Here is a 16,225-nt window from a genome sequence, read left to right as displayed (position 1 = left end):
ATTTCAGGGCCTTGGAGGGTGCGAGAGAAAAAGGCGACAGGCCTGCCCGCCTGGTTAAGTGTGGCGGCCAGGGCGAAATCAGATGCATCACTCTCCACCTGAAAGGGGATGGACTCATCAACAGCGTGCATCGTGGCTTTCGCGATGTCGGCTTTTATCCCTTCAAAGGCTAGGCGAGCCTCTGCTGTCAGGGGAAAAGAGGTAGATTTTATGAGCGGACGGGCTTTGGCCGCGTAATTGGGAACCCACTGTGCATAGTACGAGAAGAAGCCGAAGCATCTTCTCAGTGCTTTGATGCTAGTGGGTAGGGGAAGTTCAAGGAGGGGACGCATACAGTCTGGATCGGGGCTGATGACCCCGTTTTCCACCACGTATCCGAGGATTGCTAGGCGGTGCTTGCTGAATATGCACTTCTCCTTGTTATAGGTCAGGTTCAGGAGAGTCGCAGGGCGTAAAAACTTCTGGAGGTTGGCATCGTGGTCCTGCTGGTCATGGCCGCAGATAGTGATGTTGTCCAGGTACGGGAAGGTAGCCCGTAGCCCGTTTTGGTCCACCATTCGGTCCATCTCACGCTGGAAGACCGAGACCCCATTTGTGACGCCGAAAGGGACTCTTAAAAAGTGGTAGAGACGGCCATCCGCCTCAAAGGCCGTGTATTTGCGGTCCTCTGGGCGAATGGGGAGCTGGTGGTAGGCTGACTTCAAGTCGATGGTGGAGAACACCCGGTACTGTGCAATCTGGTTGACCATGTCAGATATGCGCGGGAGAGGGTACGCGTCCAGCTGCATGTACCTATTAATGGTCTGACTATAGTCTATGAACATCTGGGGCTTATCTCCAGTCTTGACCACCACGACTTGTGCTCTCCATGGGCTAGTGCTAGGTTGAATGACCCCTTCCCTGAGGAGCCGCTGAACCTCAGATCGAATAAAGATCCGATCCTCAACGCTGTAACGCCTGCTCTTAGTCGCGATGGGCTTGCAGCCTGGCACGAGATTTTCGAATTGGGAAGGCGGGGTAATTTTGAGTGTCGAGAGACTGCATGTGGAGCGCGCTGGACAATTTGGAGGCTGCTGTTCTCCCACTGAAAGAGGAGGGAGTGGCCCATCGTACTGCAGGGTCACACTCTTCAGGTGGACCATAAAGTTGAGCCCCAGGAGTACCGGAGCGCAAAGGTGCGGTAACACGAGGAGCCTGAAGTTCACGTAAACTGTGCCCTGCACCGTTAAGGTTACCACACAGCTCCCAAGAACGATAACAGATCGGGACCTCGACGCCATGGAGATTGTCTGCCTGACAGTTTGCACACAGAGAGCGCACCGTTTCACTGTATCCGGATGGATGAAGCTCTCCATGCTCCCGCTGTCAAACAGGCAATGCGCCAGGCGCCCGTTTACCTCTATGTCCATCATGGACTTGTCGAGTCCGTGAGGCTTGGCCTGGTCCAGGATGATTGATGCCACTGTTGGATCCCGAGTGTAACTGCACGCAGTTGAGATAGCCGACGACGAGGACCCCTGCTGGTCTTCTGCGGCCGGTGTCGACCAAAATGGCTGCGCCCACGAATCGCACGTGGTCGATGATGTTGAAAATGGCGGCAGCCGCATGTCGCACGTGGCTTGCATCGTCGTCATAGGAAATGGCGGCGCCCGTGAATCGCACGTGGCTGAAGACATCGACGAGGCCGGAGACGAGGAGATGGATCCTGGGGAGTCACACGCAGAACTGCTGGGCTTGGAAGGGGTCTTTGCTCGGCACACTTTTGCATTGTGCCCTTTCTTCCCACAGGCGGAGCAAAACACCGTCCTGGCCGGACATCTCTGATGAGGGTGCTTCACCAATCCGCAGAAATAGCACCGTGGGCCTCCAGGAGCTGCCGCAGCCGTCAGGTCTGAAGTTGAGAGCATTATCGTGCCGTTCCTAGGAGCCGCCGAGTACAGTTGAAGCGGTGGCTGTACTTGCCACGATGTTCCCACGTGGTCGGTGGGGTAGGTTTCAAGACTTCTGGAGGCCGTTTCCATTGCATCGGCCAATTCTACCGTCTTATCCAGGTCCAAGTTACCCTGCTCTAGCAGCCGCAGGCGAATATAGGATGAGCCGATTCCCACCACGAACGCATCTCGGATCAGATCGTTGGTGTATTGAGTGGCCGACACCTCCTTGCAATTGCAGGCTCTGGCTAGCTGTTGAAGTTCGCGCAGGTACTGTCCCGTAGTTTCGCCGGGCTGCCGCCGTTGAGTGGCTAATAGGTGACGAGCATGAATTTTGTTCGGCTGTTTATGGTACAGCTTCTTGAGTAATTCGATGGCCTCTTTGTAATTTTGGGAATCATGGATTGTTGCATACACAGTGTCGCTCACCCTGGCGTGGAGGACCCGCAATCTGTCGGCGTCGGTCTGGACTGCTGTCGAGGCGTCGATGTAATCCTTGAAACACTTCAACCAATGGTCGAAAGTATTCGACGCTCCAGCGGCACACGGATCCAAGGTTAGCCGATCGGGTTTCGGCATCTGCTCCATTTTTCTTCGAACAAAATTTTCGGTATTTTGTTGAGAATAAAATTGATGCGCGATTAATTCACACGGGAGGCTAGGACGTACCCGGGAATAAAGGCTTTTATTCACAACAAGAATAGAGCATACTGCTTAACAATACTATCCCAGACTAAGGGCTACTAGGAAGTAGCAGTGACCTTTATACTCCTGTAAGAAGGCGGAGCCAAACGGAGTGTACCACAGAACAATGCCAACAGGTGGAACACCCCATCCCTAACCCCAACAGTAACAAGAGTAACATATGTACAAGTACCCATAGTGGTAACCATCTATGGTTCACCACATATGGTTAAAAAAAGGCTTGCATTATAGTACACCTTTCACAGCCTCAGGACATCGCAAAGCTTTTTAAGGTGAATGAAATACTTTTGGAAGAGTAGTCACTGTTGTAATGTTGGAAATCCAGCAACTAATTGGTGTACAGCAAGGCCCCTACGAGCAGCAATGTGATGACAGTCAGATAATCTGTTGGGAGAGGGGTAAAAATTGGAATAGGGATATTTGGAAGATTTCTTCAAAATGGTGCTGTGGCAATGATGGGCAACATGTGGTCTGGGCTCCAAGTGTAGCCCACAAGGCATTTTGTTGACTGTTGCCCACACACAGGGTTGTCACGTTTCGCTGATTTCCATCCAGTTTTTTCCTGCCGGTATTACTAAGTGATAGACGTGTAAAGCAAAGGCACGTGAAGTGAAGTGCATGCTGATGGCATGTACATTCACAACATTGGCTGTGTATGATGGAAGGAAAGCAGAAATATCTTGTGTTTTTACCATTTTAAGTGGATGACAGTTCTATTAATATTTGAATGATTAAGTAGAAATATTTGGCATGCATTAAATGTATTTAATCTTACTCATGGGATCCTGGTTAGTGTACATGCCTGGTTTCAATCTTGGGCCCACTGAGATGAAGGCGGGCCTCTCATACGGCCCACTCACTAGCCTAGGTTGCCCCTCACTGTGTTATGGGATCTTTTACATTCACCTGAGTGTACATATGGTTCACATCTTATCGAAAAAAAACACCTCTGAGTTCCAAGTGAGCCTATTAGCGACAAACATGAGAGAGAAAAACAGGCTGGAGCAGCAGTGAATACTGGTAGCTGTGAATATGTAGAAATAAAGAGAAACTCGGGGACATGTGGGGCCTTTGCTCCTGCTGTTCCCCCCCTCTCCCCCCCCCCCCCCCCCCAACTGCTTCTCCCCAGCTCTTGTTGCTTTTTCTCAGCCCCCACTGCTTTCCCCCAGCTCCTGGTGTTTTCCCCAGCTACCCGTCCTATCCCCCAGCTTCAGGTTTTTTTCCTGATCTCCCGGTGCTGTCCTTCAGCTGGGACCCATTGTAACAATGGTCATTGTCTGCCACTTGTGTGGTGTGATTACTACTTGCCATTTATCAGCCCAGGCTTGAATATTGTCCAGATCTCTTTGCAAATGGACACAGACTGCTTCAGTATCTGAGGAATCACAAATGGCGCAGAACATTGTACAATCATCCTCTTTTCTGACTTTATGATGGAGTGAAGGTCATTGGTGAAACAGTTGAAGATGGTTGGGCCTAGGACACTATCCTGAGGACCTCCTGCAGCGACATGCCAGGACAAAGTTAATTGATGTCCAAAAATCACAACCATCTTCCTTTGTGCTAGGTATGACTCCAACCAGTGGAGATATTTCCCCCAATTCCCATTGAATTCAGTCTTGCTAGAGCTGCTTGATGCTACACACAGTCAAATGCTGTCTTAATGTCAAAGGCAGTCACTCTCACTTCACCTCTTGAATTCAGCTCTTTTGTCCATGTTTAGACTAAGGCTCAATTGAGGTCAGGAGCTGAGTGCCCCTTGTAGAACCCAAAATGAACATCAGTGAGCAGGTTATTGCTGAGTAAGTGCTGCTTGAAAGCATTGTTGATGACACTTTCCATTGCTTTGCTGATGATCAAGAGAAGATTGATGGGGCGTTAATTGGCCTGGTTGCATTATCCTGCTTTTTGCGGAAATGATATATCTGGGCAATTTTCCACATTGTCGGTGTTGTAGCTGTACTGGAACAGCTTGGCTAGGGGCATGGCTAGTTCAAGTTTTCAGTGCTATTACCAAAATGTTGTCAGGGCTATATCCGTTGCATTATCCTGTGCCTCCAGCCATTCCTTGATATCACGTGGAGTCAATCAAACTCAATCATGTAATTTCTATCTGACTACGCTTAAGTGGCACTGGACAGAGGGTTGATATCTCTATACAAGGTGCCCTACAAGAAAACCTGTCTCAGAGTCTGTGAAATGTTTGCTAGGTGGAGGAGTTTCAGACAGCTTACCTAGTGCAGTGTACCTAATGCATCCCATTGGAAAACAAATACATTATGTAAATATTACATTCAGTGAGCAAAGAGGGTGTTTTCAAAAGATATTGCTCTACATCTCCTGGAACCAAGCACTCAGAAAACTGATAAGTTTAATGATTGTAACATTAGGGGACACCCTTCCATTGTCTGCTGACACCATCTACTGCATGGCAAATAATTTTGCTCCCATCATTCTAGTGTTAGGAAAACAAAGGTTGTTTTAATGGATTTGTATTGGTAAATACTAGAAATAAAGTATAGCGCGACATGGGTTTAATTTAGTATTTTTGTGCAAGGAAAGCTAAGTCTATAGTTAGATTCCTGTTGGACCAAGGTCTTTGTATGTGTGGGGGTTTTAGCTTCAATGCAATCTGTATTTCTGTGCTTAGATAATTTATAGCATGATGAATAAATAAAACTTAGTAGAAGCATTAAGTCATTGCTTAGCAACTGGGAGCCCTTTTAAAGGTAGAAAGGCTTTTGGGTTTTGGTTTTAGTTGAATTCATTGGCAGTTGGTTTAGAAGGTTGGAGAGAGAACATTTTTCTTGGCTTTGCTGCAAGAAAAGCCATACCATGGAGCAATGTTTAAGAAAACAACTGTACAGGCTTAAAGTCCAGCTTTAAGGAAACTAGAGAAAGAAGCCTGAGGTTAAAGGTACTACAATAGAGAAATGTTCAGTAAAGACAGGCAGAGCTGAGAAGAAGGCTGGAATGCTAGAAAGGTATTTGAAGTTGTTTTCAGGTTTTTTGAGAGTTTATTACAACCTATGGAATGTGAGTTGATATAACTATGAAAATCAGTGGACGGGCCTTGGAGTTTTTGTAAAAACCTTTAAGACAAAAGAAATCCTGAAGAGGGAGGTGTAAAACTTGAAAGTGAAACTTTGTTGGAAGCAGTTAAGAGAATGCATTGTTTAATATAAGATTTGAAAATGTGTCTTTTTGGAAGCAGAATTTGAAATCACTCATGTGGAAGCAGGAATGCAGTGAGACAAGATGGTTCACAGTATAAGGATCTGGATCCTAGACTTCCTAACCCACAGACTGCAATCAGTAAAGATAGGTAATGACACCTCCTCCACAATTATCCACTGATATCCCTCAAGGCTGGATCCTCAGCCCCTTAGTATACTCCTTATACACCTCGAACTATGTGGCCAAATTCCCCTCCAGTTCGATTTTCAAGTTTGCTGATGACACCACCGTAATGGTCGGATCTCAAACAATGATGAGGTGGAGTACAGGAATGAGATAGATGCCGGAATTTTGAGGCTCGCAGAATGGCATTCTCCGTTGGCCTTTTGCGGGATCTTATGAGCCTTGGGCAGTAAAATTCCGGCAAGAGAATATGGTGAAATGGTGTGATGACAATAATCTCTCCATCAATATCAGTAAAACAAAGGAGATAGTCATCAACTTCAGTCAACATAGTGGGGAACATGCCCCTGTCTACATCAATGGTGATGAAGTGGAAATGGTCGACAGTTTCAAGGCGTTCAGATCACCAACAATCTGTCCTGGTCCCTCCACACCAACACTATAGTTAATAAATCTCACCAATGCCTCTTCTTTCTTAGAAGGCTAAGGAAATTTGGCATGTTCACTATGACTCTCACCAATTTTTACAGTTGCATCATAGAAAGCATCCTTTCCAGATATATCACAGCTTGGTATGGCTCTTCTCTAACCATTACCACAAGAAATTACAAAGGGTTGTGAATGTAGCCCAGTCCATTATGCAAACCAGCCTCCCATCCATTGACTCCATCTACACTTCCCACTGCCTTGAAAAAGCAGCCAGCATAATCAAGGACCCCATACATTCTCTCTTCCACTTTCTTCCATCAGGAAAAAGATAAAAAAGTCTAAGAACACATACCAACCAACTCAAGGACAGCTTCTTCCCTGCTGCCATCACAATTTTGAATAGACCTATCATATATTAAGCTGATCTTTTTCTTCACCCTATCTGCACTGCAACACTATATTCTGCACCCTTTCCTTCTCTCCTATGTACTCTATGAACGGTATGTTTTGTCTGTATAGCGTGCAAGAAACAATAGCTTTCACTGTCTCCTGATACAATAATAAATCAAATGAAATCATCTGGGGCCATTTTAAGGAGAAGTCCACGGACATTTACTTGAGTACGGAGTGGAGTGAGTGTCTTACCACAGCCAGTCTGTGTGTTTAAAGGGACTCTGTGTTATTGACACCATTATAGCCTAAGATGTATTTTATAGCCCATGTTAATCTTAAAATCTGTGTATACTTGGGAAACTAAGGGTGAGTAAAGGAGTATTGTATCATAATCAAACTTTTCATATTTAATAAATGTAAATACATTTTTCATGTTATTAAAATTAATTAGTGGTTGTGTAACTCTATTCCTCCTCATTTTCTAAAAATGAGTAAAAGTTATGGTCTTTTGAGACAGTTTTCCATTCTGGGATCTTCCCAACCAGTTGTAACACCAATGAGATCATATCATTGGACATATTCTACTAATACTTTGTAACCTCGAAGTGAGGTCAACAGAAACTGGTGAATAAGGGCCTTGGTTTCTTTTAATGTAATCCATTCAGTTTGATGAGGATCCCTTTCACCAGGCACCAACTGACTTGACACCTCCGAGCAAGAGTAAATTTGTACTGATTTGATCAATGTTCTATTGAATTGAGAAAACCCTAACATTCCAATAATGTTTACAGTGCAGGAGAGTCATGATGATGTATTACTGTTCAGTTGGTCAGAATTTGATTTGAACTACCATTATCACCAAGCTACATTTTGTGATATTACCCAACCAAAATGTGATAATGGCTGGTTTGAGGGCGCACTGTTTTAACCAATTCAAAACAAATCAAAAAATATGACTGAAAAAAAGGTAAATGGTTTAAATAAAAGGAAAACGTAATATTCTTTGACCTAAATCATTTCACTGTGGGAACTATTCATCAACGAGTGTAATCTCCAGGAACGATGAAGGTTTACAGAACAGAAAAAGGCCATCTGGCAAATCTGTGCTGGCTCTGACAGCAATTCAGAACCAATCCCAATGCCTTGTTCTCTAGAGACCTTATAGCTTGGTATATGTGTAAGAGGCTGAATAAATTTAATGATATTGCAGCTTAGCAACAAATGAACAAGATTAATATATCTCCAGGCTTTTTAAAAATACATTATTCAAATAAAAAAAACCTATCCTTGGGTTATACCAGCAGAATAATCTCTCCTTCTTCATTGTACCTCCAGCTAGAAGAGTTTAATCAGTCACATGTGATGGCAGGGTTTAATAGAACAGTGAGGATAACACATGAAAGATTAATGCTATTGGATAAAAGGTCATCAACCTGAATCACTGGGCAGAACTTTGGAAACCCATTGGAGGTGAACGGAGGTGGATAGGCCTGGAGTTTTCCACCTGACTCTCTGAGGTAGTGTTGTCTGCCCAATCAGGGAGCTCATACTCCAAGAGGCCAACCTCATGGGCCTTGTTGAGGTCATTACGCCAGCACTGACTGCTGTGCTGGTTTGCCAACAGGGTGTGGAGATGCCGGTGTTGGACTGGGGTAAACACAGTAAGAAGTTTAACAACACCAGGTTAAAGTCCAACAGGTTTATTTGGTAGCAAAAGCCACCAAATAAACCTGTTGGACTTTAACCTGGTGTTGTTAAACTTCTTACTGTGTTTGCCAACAGGGGCCCACCTTCAGACTATGTTTAAGAAGGCTGGGTTAGAGGCGAGACAGCTCCCACCTACAAATGGCAGGAAACCAACTGAAGCCATTAAAGGGCCTATTATAGCCCCAGCCAGCCAAAATGTGGCGAGAGAAAGCCAGTGGTCTGAATGCAGGGGAAGTGGAGAAGAGGTAGGAATCAGCACTCAGTTTCATTATTTAAGAATCCTGTCCTTGCAGCGACCTTACAAATAGCCACTGGCCACTCTGTTGAGGCGTTCCTGTTCCACAAAGGCAGTGTGCCATTTGTGGCCAATTATATTCTCAAAGACTTTAAAAGTGCTAGGAGCATACCTCCATCTTGAGACACCCTCTCTCTACCTCACCTGTGCTGGCGAGGTGGGTGAGGGGGAAGATGGACATGGAAGTATGGACTCTGCTCAAAACATTCCTATTCCTCCTCCTTTGAACCCCTTCCTCAGTCACAGTAGCATATATTTCCCCTTATCTTAATGGCTGAGTCTGTAATTGCACAGGGGCAGGTGGGGCAGTCCTTGTGAACTCCAATACCCAGAGGACACTGGTGGCAAGGATTTGAGCATCAGAGCAGGCAAATGAGAAGCTTTCCTCTAAAGTCACAAGGGTAACACCACTCCTTAAGAGTAATAGGAAAAGGAAGAGAAAGAATTGGTAGTTGTGGATGTCTAAATTGTCAATTATATGTTCTATGTTCATGCACCATAAAATTGATTTCAAAGCTCCATTGTCTAACCACCCTGATTGTTGCCTGCCAGGTGGCCTTCAGCCTTGTGAGAAACGATATCAGAAAGACAGGAAGATAAGCAATGGATGCCAGTGAGAGGATGGATTGTTGGCTGTGGAAACAATGTGTTAGCAAGGTTGAGGACACACAATTGGTTCCACATTGGTGTGTAAATGAGTGCACTGCCTCAGATTAGATGAAGGATGTCTAAATGAGTCTATTCCTGCATCCCTGGTAGCAAAGCAAGGATCTGCAGCTATCCTGGCCACATTGGGTTCCTGCTCCTCCAAAAAAATTCAGAACAGTCACAACCTTCCACCTCCTGCAGCTTCAGTCCTTTGTACTGTCCCATTGTTGTGCAAAGCATAATAGACCACCATCATTCTGAACATTCTCGCTGATGCACACTGAAGGCTGCATGCCCCAGATCAGTCCAGGCATCTAAAATACAGATTGAACATACCGATAATCTTTTTTAACTCATTCACTGGCAAGGTCAACATTTATTGCCCATCCCTAATTGCCCTCAAGAAGATGACGACGACGAGCTCTCTTTTTCAATACAACCAGGTGGCCTGCTAGACCATTTCAGAGGGCAGCTAAGAGTAAACCATACCATGTGGGTCTGGAGTCACATGTAGGTCAGGCCAAGTAGGATTGCAAATTTCCTTCTCTAAATGACATTAGTGACTCAGATGTGTTTTTATAAAAGAGTCCAATGGTTTTGTCATCATTAATGATACTAGTTTATCCCAGATTTAATTAAGCGAATTTACATTTCCCAGCTGCTATGGATATGCCTCCAAATTATTCCAGACTCCAGATTACTAGTCCAGTAATATAATCAGTGTTATTGTGGTCCTGTATGTAAACTGCAGCAACTCTCATGTCTGATCGATCAAGTCCGTAGAAGGTAGCTCTTGTCTTCCAAGACCAGCCGCTGACTCTGCTTGGAGGTTGGAAATTCTGTGGGAGACTTGACTGATATCATGGCAGCTTATTTGGTATCTTTTTAAAAATTAATTTACAGGATGTGGGCATTGCTGGCTTCTATCACCTGGGAGGTTGCGTAGCAGATTGTAAGATTCAACAAATATGGAAGATGCATAAAGGTTCAAGGCTGTGAGACTTCGAAGATCACTGCCAATGCATCGCCACCTTGTCCACCTGACAGGAGATATTGTTTCTGCTGGCTGCAAATGTCAATATTGACCCAATGGGAGTTTGAGCCTCCAGTTCACTGGTGCGCACTCATATCCAGAAATTTGATCCTGAACCTGTGTACCTGCAAACTGAAACTCTTTGCCTATGCCCAATGGAGCAGCAGCTGGCTGAGGAGATAGTGTCTGCTGCTCTTGCTTCAGTTGTATTGTTGCTGTTGCACGTCTTGTTGGGGTGGCAAGGTGGCACAGTGGTTAGTACTACTGCCTCACAGTGCCAGGGACATGACTTCGATTCCCGGCTTGGGTCACTGCCTGTGCGTAGTCTGCATGTTCTCCACGTGTCTACGTGGGTTTTCTCTGGGTGCTCCAGTTTCCTCCCACAGTCCGAAGATGTGCTGGATAACTGCATTTGCCATTTTAAATTCTCCCTCAGTGTATCCAAAAAGGCACCAGAGTGTGGCGACTCGGGGATTTTCACAATAACTTCATTGCAGTGTGAATGTAAGTCTACTTATGACACTAATAAATTTTTTAAAAAGGTAGAGCAGCATAAACTGCTCCTATTCTTCCGAGAAGGCTGACAGATGGGAAGTACAGCTCAAAGTCAAAAAACACCAAGGTTGTGGAAAATAACCATTGATGTCTTGGAAATCACCTCTAAAACAATCAATGCGTACTTGCAGAACCAGTTCTGTGAGCCACGGCCTACCAGCTAGGCAAAGAAGCAACTGCCTTATATCTCGATTTAAGGATTTCCAGCCTGCCAATTGCTCCAGCCCATCAATCCCCGCAGTTCTCAGAATCCCGGAAAACCTGTCTGTTGGCAGTTAAAGCCAGTATCCGTGGCAAAACATGAGATAAATTGACTTTTATAACAAGTAAATAGTTAATCCCACTGTGCAACAGGGATTGTCCATGTGCTCATGAATACCTTTAGTCAGATGTGGAAGTTGGTAAGTTCCTGCTGTCTTCCCGACAAGCCAGCACTTTCTATATATTCATCTCTAGCACACATTAATACCTGTCCACCCCGGCCAGTTAAAATGACCCCTTTTAAGCCTTTAGAGGCATTAGGTGCATTTTTGAAAATCTATGAGATTGCAACAAATTTAAGATTTGGGGATACAGTCAATGAATGCTGCATCCTGTAACTTTCCTGATGTATAACAATTATTATTTTTGACTTTTCTGTAGGAACACGGAAAATCAGAATGGTGAAAGCACTTGGACTTTACCTCTCTCTGGGGGTAACCTCTGTTTCTATTAAATATTTGATAATCAAGTAAATTCACATCCAAGTATATTTCTAAATAATTTGGAAAACCAATTTCTTAAATGCCGTTATGGACATGTTTCCAGCAATACAGAAAATTACAATGAAACACGTTTCACAATTCTCTATACCACTCATGCTCAGTTGTGGTATTCTAGGAATTGCAAACATAGGTGGGGTCAAGAATTCCTTTCATTGAAAAGGTGCTGGTTCTGGATAGAATATCAACTCTGAGCCTATAGGCCATTGAAAAACCATAATGCATGCACATAAAAACATACAACTGCTTAGGCATATTTAATTGTGTTTGTGAAATATGTTTTTTTATGTTTCTAAAATAATGTAAATTTTATTTTGAATCCAGAATATTAAAGAAACAAAAAAGTGCTTTTTCATTATAGTTTCATAGACTTAGTGCATGCTGCTTTTCCTGATAATTTTATGTAGTTTAGTTAAGGAAGTCTGATTTGTCACTCCTTTGCAAATAAGAAATTTGTACCAACCAGCTGCGTGATATTTGCATACAATTTTGATACACCATGTGCAACACCTGTAGTTATTTTTTGATTTGTATCTTTACACCCGTGGTGTCATTCACAAGAAGATTTTGCAGACGCCAATTGGATGACAAGCTGATCTTATGTGGCATTGTGCATGGTGAGTTAGACAATGCAGTTTAACTCAAACCACAGATGTCATGCCACGCAAGGGAACATCCTAGAATCACTGGTTTACAATGGCTAAGTCAAATTCCACAATTAAATGGTGTTCTGAGATTTTTATGAGTGCAACTCTGCCCATTTTTCTCTCAGAACTGGCCGGACACACTTATTTTCCTAGAAAAAAAGTCCTAAGGTGCGTCTCAGAGATACATTTTTTTAAATAAACATGGGACAGAAGAAATATTACAACAAATGAGATAAAAAGCTTGACAGTTTTGGAGGTATCAAGGAGGATCTTAAAGGAGTCGAGGGTAGAAAAGGTGGGGTGGGGTGGTTAAATTTAGGGAAGGGCTTGGGACCTAGGCTCAGCAACCAACAATGGAATTAGGTCAGAAAGCGTGAGGTGAGAATCTGAGAAACAGTGTACATATGGGGCCTCACATGTCCCAAAACCATAAAATCCCAGCCAAGGTCAATGGACCTTCCCTCGCCTGCTCTGATTCCCGTGGCGAGCAGCCCAGTAAAATTCCACAGGTCTTTAACAGCCAGCAACTAGGACAATTAAAATTGGGGATGCTGGATAGACCAGAATTGAAGGGATGTAGATATCTTGGAGGCTTGCAGTACCCGAAGAAATTACAGAGATAGGAAGTGATGAAGTCATGGAGATTTGAAAACAAGGATGAGAACTTAAAACATGGTCAGGTGCTCAGTCAGAGGCTTATTATTTCAGTAAACATTTTTGCTTCATCACCCAGGTCTCCAATATATCCAAAAATAAATCCACCATACTTTTTACCAAGCTGAATTACAAAACAAACTACGTATGCAGAATTTCATTTTTTCCATTATGAAGTGCTGTCCCTGTAGGAACAGCCATTTATAAAACCCAAATAATAAGTTAATATCAGTAACAATATTGCCCTTATTGTCAGCTCAGGAACACTGTACGAATTTGAACAACTAATAATATACAACTTACCAGGTCAGAATTCTATTAAGCTTCTGGCTTCTTATCCAGCTAAGAATCCATGGACTATTGTATTACATAGTTGTCTGCAACCGAGGAGGGAGAATCATTGCTGCCTTAATCTCCAGATCCTATCAATGAGCCAGATTGATTGTTAGTGACCAGCAACACCCCGTATTGCAGAACTGCCTGGTTCAAAGGACAGGATTACGAGTTTATCTGAAAATAAAATGCGATTGGTGCCAATCTTCTTTTCCCAGGTGTATTACCTGGATTCCAAGGAAACCCAGTTAGCCCCCTGACATTGAGGCATTAGTTGGCAATCAGAGCAGTAAAATAAAATACGGAAATCTCCAGCATAAACCGTTCTGGAGATGCTGGTTATGCTAATGAGTAATGTGAACAGTCTGTTTGAATTGGGCTCTGAGATTCTTACTGGTGATCGCCTCTTTTCTGTCTGCTCTTGATCTCGGCTCGATCCCTATCGACATCGTTGCCCTAAATAACAGACTGGAACATCTCTCTGTGTCTCCGTCGGTGCCAATCCCCGACCCCTCTTGATGGGGAACCAACTAGGAATGTGCTGTATCCGCTAAAAGTTGCATTGTGAACGGGTTGGGCTGCAATATCGGACAGTACAGTACCGGAGACGACTCCGGCTGCCGTGACAAGCCTCTAATTCACTAGCTCCAAACCCAGGGCCTGCTCCATTCCAACCTTCACGGGGGGAGGGGGGGGGGGGGGACTTTCCAGCTTCAGCACAGAAGCTAGAATACAACTAATAATTAGAAAGCGGCTGCTCACGCCTGGAAAACCCCCTCATGATATATCCGGCAATCACCAGGCTCCAAATCTAAAATAGAAAGGTCCACTACATATCGGAATCTGAGGTGAGAGTATTTGTCCCCAGTGAATGGATTCAGCAGCAATGAATCCCTCCCCCGTCCCTCCCTCCAGCAACGCTTTCATTTATTTTATCATTCAACATTTACTGTTACTGCAGTCTGTTTGAAATAGCTTGAAATGGCTCTGTCCCACCCCAACCAAGGAGTAAGCAATTCATCTTCATCTTAAGAATCGTTCAGTTCAGAATGCAGTGAATTTGTTGTATTTGCACTATGGAGATTGAAACTTCCATCTGCACAAAGGCAGAGAGAGGAAGAGAAGAGCTGTTCTGCTTTTATTGTTGCAGCTCCAGAGATTTCACACATATATAAATAAACAAACCAGGACTTGATGAACCGTCGAATGTTTCATATCTCTCAGCTATCGATCGACAAGAAAGAGACCACACGTTCAAGAAAACTCTCTGATATAATTACCTTTATATTCGCCCATTGGTAATGGATCCCTCTCTGATACAATAGTTTGTCCTACATTTGCGATTCTGTAGCTGAATTGAAAGACAAACTAAGCCTTTATCCGTGCCGAGTTTCAATCATTTTGTAATGCAATAACTTTCAGCAACAACCCAAACCTAGCTACTACCCTGAGCCGAAATAGAGTCGACTCCACGGTCAAAGTTGCCAAATTTCATGTACAGGTCTAATTGAATGTCGGAACAGGCTCGAGGGGCTGAATGGCCCACTCCCGTATCCCTAATAGTTATTTAAAATGTTGGGACCTTATTCTTCATTTAATTATTAAAATATATAAAGAAGAAACGCTGAAATTATGGGTATTAGACAGCAGGCTAATTAACATCTTAAACAAGAAAAGGTCATTTATTTGCATGAGAACACTTTTGGTTCCTATTCCGGAAGACCGGTATGTGAGGTCTGCTCCCAGTGTTTACACAAGCTAAATCCAGCCCCCTCATCCCTGCCGCAGACTCACAAAAACTAGGTCAATGATCCTGTGGCAAGGATGGTGAGCTGGATTCAGGGGTATAAATGCCAGGGTATCGTTTACCAAAGATGTGCAGGTTAGGTGGATTGGTCATTTTAAAATTGCCCCTACTGTCCCAAGATGTGTAGGTTAGCTGGATTAGCCATTGTAAACGGTAGGGTTACAGGCACGAATGGTGGTGAGGGCCTGTTTGTGCAGAGTTTATGGGCCGAATGGCCTCTTTCTACACTGTGAGGATTCTATGGTGTCTCACACAGACTTTGAATTAAAAGCAGCTGTAGGTGGACCACCTTTTAAGTAAATAAATCCACTGTCAAAACTTAGAAAGGAATAACTGACAAGCCTTCTTGTAGAAAAACAAATCCCTGTGGATGCAGGACATTTGAAATAAAATAGAAAATGCTGGAAACATTCAACATGTCAGGCAGCCTCTGTGGAGTGAACGGCCGGATTTCGTAGGCAGCGGCGAAGTGATAGCACTCACCACTGCTCACTACTGAAATGATAGCACTCATCACCGACATAAAAGCAAATCAGGAATTCAAATGCACTGATTATCTATCCTTCCATTTTTAATATCATCGAGTGAAATAAATGGGATATAGACATGGGATTAAAGCAGAGACAAAGAACAAAGAACAAAGAACAATACAGCACAGGAACAGGCCCTTCGGCCCTCCAAGCCCGTGCCGCTCCCTGGTCCAAACTAGACCATTCTTTTGTATCCCTCCATTCCCACTCTGTTCATGTGGCTATCTAGATAAGTCTTAAACGTTCCCAGTGTGTCCGCCTCCACCACCTTGCCTGGCAGCGCATTCCAGGCCCCCACCACCCTCTGTGTAAAATATGTCCTTCTGATATCTGTGTTAAACCTCCCCCCCTTCACCTTGAACCTATGACCCCTCGTGAACGTCACCACCGACCTGGGGAAACGCTTCCCACCGTTCACCCTATCTATGCCTTTCATA

At 44.1% G+C, this 16,225-nt stretch overlaps 1 protein-coding gene across 1 annotated transcript in view; it reads right to left on the bottom strand.

Moving 5' to 3' along the window:
• Positions 1-14,306, bottom strand: part of steap2 (STEAP family member 2, metalloreductase) — a 48,529-nt gene extending 34,223 nt beyond the window's left edge. Inside the window, exon 1 of the mRNA XM_078234881.1 lies at positions 13,422-14,306. The gene's annotated coding sequence lies outside the window, so the exon portion shown is untranslated. The remainder of the gene's footprint in view (positions 1-13,421) is intronic.
• Positions 14,307-16,225: the final 1,919 nt, after the last annotated feature.

Source organism: Mustelus asterias, chromosome 2 (assembly GCF_964213995.1).
Source record: "Mustelus asterias chromosome 2, sMusAst1.hap1.1, whole genome shotgun sequence".
Classification (NCBI taxonomy): Eukaryota; Metazoa; Chordata; class Chondrichthyes; order Carcharhiniformes; family Triakidae; genus Mustelus; species Mustelus asterias.
This window is presented reverse-complemented; position numbering and strand designations above follow the sequence as displayed.